We start from the raw sequence: 9,330 nt of genomic DNA, 5'->3' as shown, positions 1-9,330 counted from the left end.
CATTACTGAACCAGCCTGGTAACCCTTAAGTATTTTATTTTGATTATATATTTGAATGTATATGCCTGAGTTGCAAGCGTATTATGTGAGTGATAGTCAAAAGTTTGAGAGCTACTAGCTAGAAATATGGTAAATATAGGTAGACAGGAGAAGGAAGTTTTTATTTTTATTTTTTTAAATGTTTTATTTATTTTTGATACAGAGAGACAGAGCATGAGAGGGGGAGGGGCAGAGAGAGAAGGAGACACAGAACCAGAAGCAGGCTCCAGGCTCTGAGCTAGCTGTCAACACAGAGCCTGACGTGGGGCTTGAACCCATGAATGTGAGATCTGACCTGAGCCTTGAACCCATGAATGTGAGATCTGACCTGAGCCGAAGTCGGAGGCTTAACCGACTGAGCCACCCAGGCGCCCCAGGAGGAAGTTTTAAAATAAAATTTTCATTATGAATATAATCTTTTTTAAGTTTATTTATTTTGAGAGAGAGAACACACAAAGGAGAGGCAGGGAGAGAGAGGGAGAGAATCCCATGCACGCTTCACACTGTCAGTGCAAAGCCCAATGCATGGCTCAGTTTCACAAACCATGAGATCTTGACCCAAGCCAAAATCAACAGTCCAATGCTTAACTGAGCTACTCAGGAGCTGCTATTTTGAATAGTTTTATATTTAGAGAAAGTTTGCAAAGATAGTACAGAGTTAGATGTCCATCACCCAATTTCTTTTTTTTTTTTTAATGTTTTATTTATTTTTGATACAGAGAGAGACAGAGCATGAGAGGGGGAGGGGCAGAGAGAGAAGGAGACACAGAACCGGAAGCAGGCTCCAGGCTCTGAGTTAGCGGTCAGCACAGAGCCTGAAGCGGGGCTTGAACCCACAAACGTGAGATCCGACCTGAGCCAAAGTCGGAGGCTTAACCGACTGAGCCACTCAGGCGCCCCTAATTTCTTTTAATTTTAACATCTAGTTTAAAACTTGGCATATTTGTCAAAACTAAGGGATTATTAATATCTGTACATTAATATTAACTACAGATTTTATTCAGATTTCACTGGTTTTCCCACTAATGCCCTATTTCTATTCCAGAAGCCAATCCTGGATACCAAATTGCAGTTAATAGGTTTTGTTTTTAATGCACTATATTATAGCTACAAAGAGTATATATCTGCAATCCTGGATACCAAATTGCAGTTAATAGGTTTTGTTTTTAATGCACTATATTATAGCTACAAAGAGTATATATAATGAAGTATAGGTTTGATTTAAAAGTGAGACTGGGTTTCTAATTTGCTGTTTTTGGTATACTGAGCTAGCAACAGACAAGTCTGCCACGCATATCTTCCCAAAAGCTTGTTGGAACTGTGGAAATTTAGTCCTTAATTTTCTTACTCAGTTGACTCCTCACTTTCTGATTTGGGAGATTAGTTCAATTTTGGTAATAGTCATCATGTTGAAAACTAGCCTCTGTACTCCAGAGCTGGAATATAACAGGAAAATAGAGTTTGGGGATAAAGAGGAAAGATAGTTTTATTACTTCCAGGCAAAGGAGGCTGCAGCAGTTTTAATGCCTTCAAAACTGCAGACCCACTCTGAATAAAAAAGGCTGAGGAGTTTTATAGGAAAATACAGGATCTGGGTGGTTTGAATAGGAATCTGGTAGTACTTCCCCTTTATTGGTCAGGTCTTCATCGTGGTCTCATGATTAGTACTGGCAATAGCCATCTGAGTCTCATTACTAGATATACATTGAGGTAAGCGAGATGTCAACATTGATGCAGAATTCCTGGAACAAATGATTCTACCAACAACTAAAAAAGGCGGGGGGGTGGGGGGAGAGGCGGAAGCTTTAAGAATGAGGAAAAGAGGGAAAATATTGTTCAGTTTAAAGTCAAGCCTTGCTGAAGCATTAGTGTGTCCATCTTAATTTCTATCCATCTTTACATTTCTACAGCGGTTTCAATCACGATAATTGGGTATAGGCAGGGGGAGTGGACAGCATATTTTTTTCTATAATACAATAATACTAAATATAATACTAAATGCTTAAATGTAGTCCGTTAATGAAGACGAGTGGGTAAGGCTCCCTGGACTGAAAGTTTTAACTGGGAAAAAAATTGGGTTTCGGTTCTTAGGGCATCGTCAACAGAACCAGGCACTACTTTGTGGTCCATTTCATCCTTGACAGAACTACGCGAAGGAGGCGCTATTTCTTCTCTTTCGCAGCGGCTCGAAGAAGTAAAGCAATTTGTACAAAGTTCCGCAGCGAACGGGCGACCCAGGTACTTTTACCCGTCCCACCGCGCAGCGTATTTCCCGTAAGGCGGGGCTAGTGCGCGAACGTCGCACTAAAGGGCTGAAAGCGCCTCTCGCCCCAAATACCCGCAACTTCCGGGAGATTGCTCAAGAACCTCAGCGCGCTTGCGCCGTGACGCCCCGTGATGTCACCACTCCGTCCCGCCCCTGCTGGAACGCGGAGCTGCTGAGGGGGCTGTCGGCCATTTTGTGAAGCGGCGAAAGAGGTGGTGGCTGCCGTGGGCTCCGGGAAGCCGTTCGGGCTGGGGCTGTCGGCCGCGGGGCGGAGGCACTCGCGCGGGGGGTAACTCGGGTCTGGGTTCGGGTGCCGCGCAGCTCTCCCCGGTAAGACTCCCGCAGCCCGGAACGGGCGGGGCTGTGCGGGGCTTGAGCCGCCCCTTGGTGGCCCGGGGCGGGGCCTTCGGAGGCCTCCGAGCCCGCCGCAGCGAGCGCCCCACACAAAAGGGTCGCGGCATGGCTGCGGGGGTCTTGGGGCGCCGTTTGCGCCTTTGAAGCCTGAGAGGATGCAGGAAGGACGCAAGAGAGGATAAGCCTGCATACCGAAGTGGGGACGAGGCCATAGTGAGGACGCCCCCTTGGTCTGAGAGTGAGGAGGCCACAGCTAGGGGGCCCAGCGGCCTGCGAACTAACCGGGATCGCAGTGAAAACACACGTACATCCCGAATGAGCCAGATTTTCTGCGCCTCACAAAAAAGACAGAGATTGTAACTCCATCTCTGTGTCCCGTAGCGAGGAGATAAACGTAGTGAGGACACTCCATCCGAAGTGGAAAGGAGGCCCCGGCAGCCTAACAGGAAAGGGGGACTACAGTCAGGACACACCTGTGAGGAGGAAGCTGTAGTCGTTACAATCTTCTGTGAGTCTAGGAAGGAAGTCAGAACTGGTCGCCTTCTTGGCCTGAAGGTCGAGGGGTTTGCAGGGAAATGCTTCCCAGGCTCAGCGCTGGGCGGGGCTTACCCTTGAGGGTGTCGGCGATTTGAGATGCCGGTCTCTAGCGAGGAAAGTGGGGGTGAGTACTCCTCCCAAGCCTCTGAGATTTGTAGTGAGGTGCCAGCTCCTTGGTACTCAAGTAGGGAAGGGGCTCAGTGAGGACCACCTTTACATATCTCTTGGGAGAGAGCCTCCGGCTCTGAAAGAGTAGGAGGTGCAATAGGATATGGAGGGTGGGTGCTTTTAATGAGTGAGTTGAGTTTGTCTAGTGGAAGCTAGAGGTGCTAGTTGGCAGCCACGTGAAATAGGTGGGAGGGGCTTTGAGGATCTACAGGTTAGTGTTGGAGTTGGACACCAGGGTTGGAGGCTTAGCTGCCAGATTGCAAATCATGGACTTCATGTGTGCCTGTAATGTGTGCTTTATAGTGAAAAATCTGAGCGGCTCCGGTGAAGGTTACTTTGGGTTTTTCAGCACAAAACCTGCTGGGAATTTTGTATACTGTGTTGCAGGCTCCGTAGGAGAGATTTCTGGGCCCTAAAACTGTCCTAAAATCCTGGATTTCCAGAGATGACCTAATGTAAATTGTGGTAGTTGTTCCGAACCATTCTGTATTATTCAAGAAGAGTGTAATTCCTCTCAGTTTAACCTGAGAGTAAAAAAGTAATTGCAACTGAAGGATTGTTGAAGGAGAGACTTAATGACTGGAGTATTTCTCATAGAGCTTCTTGCTTGAATGGTTTAAAATGGTATGATTTTTGTAAAATGCAGTAGTAGTAACATGTATTGCCTTGGACTTCGTTATCTAGTTTGTATTGTTAACGTATTTCAGCGTGTTTGTAGTTGAAAAGTGTCCTACAAGTCGACATACAGGCTGAGTGTTTCGTGGGGGTTTTTTTGTTTGTTTGTTTTTATAGAAATATACAAGACTGGGTTGTACTTGTTTTTGAAATTTGGTGGTTTTGACCGAAAGGAGGATTTCTGGATTTGGTGGGAAGTAATTGTGCTCAGGCATTTCCCAAGATAATTAAAAAGTTGGAAACAACTGTTACAGGTGGTTAGGATAATAATTTTATGGTAATTTTTTAAGAAAATGAAATGTTTGGCCTGTTTGTATAATGGTTGAGGATGTGCTCAGTATTACTGGAAATTTTTAACGTAACAGGGAATGCATTTATATTACCTTTATATGCTCAATTAAGTATTTTATGGGTTGTAATGTATAATTTGTGTTTTTTCTAATGATCATATCTGTTAGGTGAAAAATGTGAAGCTTTAGAAACCATTGTGGTGGTTACTTGGAACATATTGTTATGTGCTAATATCAGTATACTTCTGGCTTCTTTTACTCTCTTGTTACATGCCAAATGTTTCAGTGGTTGCATATTGAGAGTTTGGGGGTTGTTGGTACAATTTTTGGATGTGAAACTTGGTTTTGTGGGCCAGTGTGTTCCAGGTGCTGGAATTCAGTGACCATGTTCATACTGTTTTTATTCCATTTTGTAGAGAGTTACTTCCTCTTTCAGCTTGGATGAATATTTTCCTCTGTAGATGTTGTAGAAAGAACTTCTAAGAGTAACTGGTTTCACAAAAGATAATTTTAGATATCTATCCCTAAAATCTAGAGACTGTCGTCCATTCCTGTATCTTCTGCCCCGGCCACAACTGCTTAATAAATGTTTGTGATATAAATGAATGTTAAATATTTTAGGTCAGCTAAACAGAAAAATAACTTCACCTAATTTATAGTTTAACACACTTTACTGCCACCGCTTATGTAACTTTTGGTTTGCAAAGAGTTGATTTCGTTAAGTTTCAAGCCACCTTTCAAGTCTTAAGACCTATAGAGGGAGGGTTACGTGGTTGGCTAGGTTAAAAGTAACATTGTTGCTTTCAAGTTTAAATCAACTAAGATGATGAGACATATTTATTGCCATGAGGGGGGGGGATTGAAAAATAATGCAGTCTTTTTGGCAAGAGGAATATATATCTTATTTAGAAATGTCTTTGCTGCTTTTGATAATTGACTGGAGGTTAATGGGGAAAGTTGAGTAACTAGCTGTCTAAAGGATTCATGCCCCTCAGTGTCAGAAGAATTGTTTCATTAAGAATGATCCCAGAATCTGAAGTGTGATCAATTTGGGGATGGGAACAAAATCAAGTGGATGAAGCTGTGGTTTTTTCCTGTGGTTCCTACCATAATGTGATTATTCGGCTTATAGCATTGTGCCCATTATGTTTGGTTCTCTGTTGCTCATGTCTGAGGTGACATTTGAAGGGTGCTGGTTTTTGTGTGTTTTGAACCTAAAGAATTTTGGCTCTTCTATACCTGATTACTGAACAAAGGTAAAGTTCACTTTTTGATGTTTATCACCAGATGAAGAGTGGAAATGGTTAAGTTCTGGTTTCTACCTTGACTTCCTGATAAAGAGGATTGTTGTCATTTTATTCTGAAATCTCAAATGATCGAAATGGCTACTAAATAAGAAAATATGTCTTGTCAAAATAATATGCTAAATATGCATAGCAGGTATTTGTAATTTGTGCATGTTTCTGGTATTTGTAAAGCTAAGCAAAGCCACTATGTTAGGATTAATTTCTAACATAAATCAGAAAAATATACTAGAGCAATCTTCTTGTTTTGGATCTTCTGATATATATCAGTGAATTTACTGGCAAATCAGGCCCATTTTCTCCTTCCTATCTTTATGAATAGGTAAAAACAAAACAAAACATGTATTTTAGATGTTTTATTGCATAAAATTGTTTTCAGTTTTACCGTTCTAAAATTCACCAAACCTTAAGGTAGTTGGAGTGGATTTTTAATGGGGATTCTTCATTCCATTGCTAGCTGATATTTAGAACCCAGGGGTGAGTTGGTTCTTGGAAAACAGTGGTGCCTCCTAAATTATTGTGCTTTTTACAAAGTGAGGTGTTGAAAACAAAAGTACTTCAGTTCTCAGTATCTATTTAGTTTGTTCATTTGAAGGAAGAAGTGAAATACCAAGAGTTGTGAGGTTCTAGCTTTTAGCCTAAACTTTCTGCATACTTTTTCCTTGGTATGGGTTGATATGGATATGGGCCTTCTCCTTTGGTTAAATAGAAAAGATTCACAAATTTATGCCTAGATTGATTTTGTATTTAATTAATTGATTAATTTTTAACTGTTTGCTCATTTTGAGAGCTCAATCCAGGGAGGGGCAGAGAGAAAGGGGGACAGAGGATCTAACCAGGGCCCAGACCCACAAGCCGTGGGATCATGACCTTAGCTAGAATCGAATGCTTAACCAGCTGAGCCACCCAGGCCCCCCCCCCCGATTTTGTATTTTAAATTGAACATTGTAAAATTTGAACAAGGCATCTGCCAAATTCACCTGGGCCTTTCAACTTTTTCTTGTGGAATGAGATATTTCTTTGTTGTTATAGTAGTTTCTGGAAACCCTTTAGAAATTTTTTGAGAGTAGGTCTCGTGTGTTCCTTTGGCCTTAACTGGCGGACTCCTCTCCAGATGGACATATGGAACCTTGTTGGGTCTGGAATGGAAGAAGCTGGGGAACCTGTTTCCCTTACTACCTTCAGGCCACATGTCCTGGCCCCATGCCAGACCTTTTGAATTGGAATCTCCAGTAGGGGATCATCTGTTACTCACAAATGCTTAACTAGAAAATTACTCTGATTATGTTGGTCATAGAGTCAAACTTGTACATTTAGAAAATAATATTGCAAAACTTCTTGCTCTTCCTCATTGAGCATAGCCTTTATCTAAAGCAGCCTTTTTTCTATTTCTCGTTTCCTTTTGTGACCTGTTAGATAACCTTCTAGGTGTGGCTTTTAAATAAAGAGTTTTAAAACTCTTTAGACATAATTAGAACTGATTTATACAACTTATAAAAGATTGGTACAGTGCTCTGGGCTTTTGAAAGCATTGTTAATGACATTTTTGCATGGCTTTTGTAGCAAAAAAAGTCTCATTTTAAGTAATTTGAGTAATTGTCTAGATATTTAGCTTGTCTTTTAGGAAAAGTTTAGAGTAACACTAAAATTTCTTAATATGTTTTACTTTTTGAGGCTGAATATTAAGCCCTGGTGGTATCTTGAAAGATAGTTAAAAATGTGCATCAGTCTAAGTAGTGTTCTATTGGTAATCTTAATACTTAACAGTGACAATTTTCTTCTGTTTCTCTGAATTAAAAAATGATCTTTGGAAGTAGTTGTCAAATCATTTGATCTTCTGTGTTGCTCGTGAATTGTTTATAACTTCACTGGTTTCAGAGAAATTCCAGGAAGACATGAGTGACTTGTTTTTACTTTGGGAAGTATTCATAATATGCCAGAATTTTTTTAAAAGTTTCTTGGAACAGTTTTGGTGTTAGAAGTAAAAGCACTATTCCTTAAGATTTTTGAACCCAACTGGTTTTAAATAGGAATCAGTCCTTAGAGCCTGAACTTTCACTTCAATTATATTTCTTGGTTCTTGATGCTATTTTGGTGCAAAGGAAGATATTTTGGAAATCCCAAGAATTTCCATAAGTACCCCTGAATTGATGACTGCCATTTGTCTTAGAACTGTTAGTGTGGGAACTTGTGCTTCTTCATCAAACATTTGGTGGGACCTGAAGGAATAGGTCGTTGTTGGACTTGTGTTAATGGAATTTTCTGGACTGGTTTAATCATCAAGTAATAAAAGTAATTACCAACTGTGAAGCTGAGCTTTGTGATTGGTTTCGTTTTTAATTGATTCATTCTTGGACTAATTTATGGCTCATTCTTGATGTATGTAAATATATTATTATGTTTTGAGAGATACTCAAATTTGAAAGCAATACCACATAAGAAGCATGTGTGGGATTTTGGTACATGTGTTTCTTTCTTTCTTTTTTTTTTAATGCATTCTAATGAAGTACTCTGGTGGTTTCAGACTTGCCTTCGTAATGTACAGTTCAGTGTGGCCTGTGCGTGTTTTGTGTTTCCTGCATTGATTTTTGCCTCCATTTATTCTCTATTGCAGTCTAAAAGTTGGTTTTAATTGGTTGCCCACAGGATTGACTTGGCCTCTACTTCTTGTTAAGAAAATACATCTCTTGTTTTATCAGGTAAGAGATTTTGAATAGAGGGTTTGTTTTTATACAAATTAAAATGAGATAGCTTATTTAGTAACATGAAAATATGCGTAGTAACTGAACTGTGGGGGGTTGTCTTTTGCTTTTTTTTAATAGTCTTATCTGAGGGAATTGGGGTGGGGTGGACTGGGTGCTTTGAACAGTTGTTGCTTTCTTTGGGGGTCAGTCTTAAATAGATGCATTTCTCCTCCTGAATTCCTGATTATTAGGCAGGAAATAGCTGGTTTGTTTGTTTCTTCCCCCCTCATTGTAGCATTCTAGACTAATTATAAATATAGGTGCTTGTTATTGGTATGGTTTCTTATTATTCCTTTGAGGTATAGATATAGCTAATGGGTCATATGTTTTAGAGTACATATTTTGACTTTAGATGGAACTTTAGTGATTGGAATCTAATCCTCTTGTTAAATAACAAAGATAGGCTCCAGGTAGTTGAAATGACTTAACTGTCAAATAGGCACTTAGTAATAGAATAGCAGATCTTACTTCATGTATTCTTGGAATCTGAAAAATGTTTTTCACTGTAGATGGCTTTATGAAAAAGTCTTATGTTCTACTTTGGCTTAATCCTCAGCCCTTTTTCTAGCTGGTAATCTGGGCAGATTTTCAAAATCATGTTTTCGTATGTACTTTGCACAGACTTTCACTAAATCCCTTCTCTTAGTAGCAAACAGTTTATGAAGAGTTACTCTGTGTGTCACTTTAGCCCTGGGTTTAATTTTTGTGTTCTTGGAACCATATCAAATTCCCATTTTACTGTCCCAGTACAAACTAACATCTCTCTCTCAAGTCTTTTTGGCTGCCTAGATTAATTACCCATGATGTTTCTCCCATATAGTGATTAAATGAAAAAGCATTTTCTAAAGTTGAACAGGAATACATCTTAATTTTGTATATAGCTAATATGCCAGAGACAGTAAGGAATGAGAATTTGATTTAATGACTTGGAGTTGTCTTGAACTTCCATATAG

General features: G+C 40.1%; 1 protein-coding gene across 12 annotated transcripts in view; it reads left to right on the top strand.

The window, feature by feature from the left end:
- The first annotated feature begins 2,067 nt into the window (after nucleotides 1–2,067).
- The window catches only part of CPNE1 (copine 1), a 35,199-nt gene continuing 27,936 nt past the window's right edge, over nucleotides 2,068–9,330 (top strand). The window contains exons 1-2 of one of the 12 annotated variants that reach the window (XM_029917551.1): nucleotides 2,068–2,277; nucleotides 8,248–8,332. The gene's annotated coding sequence lies outside the window, so the exon portion shown is untranslated. Of the gene's footprint in view, nucleotides 2,278–2,396; nucleotides 2,636–2,878; nucleotides 3,321–8,247; nucleotides 8,333–9,330 lie in introns of those variants that run through there. The other 11 variants (XM_029917552.1, XM_029917547.1, XM_029917548.1 and 8 more) reach the window with 11 other exon arrangements.

Source organism: Suricata suricatta, chromosome 12, assembly GCF_006229205.1.
Source record: "Suricata suricatta isolate VVHF042 chromosome 12, meerkat_22Aug2017_6uvM2_HiC, whole genome shotgun sequence".
In the NCBI taxonomy this organism is placed as follows: Eukaryota; Metazoa; Chordata; class Mammalia; order Carnivora; family Herpestidae; genus Suricata; species Suricata suricatta.
Note: the sequence above shows the minus strand (reverse complement) of the source record. Positions and strands in the feature narration are given on the sequence as shown.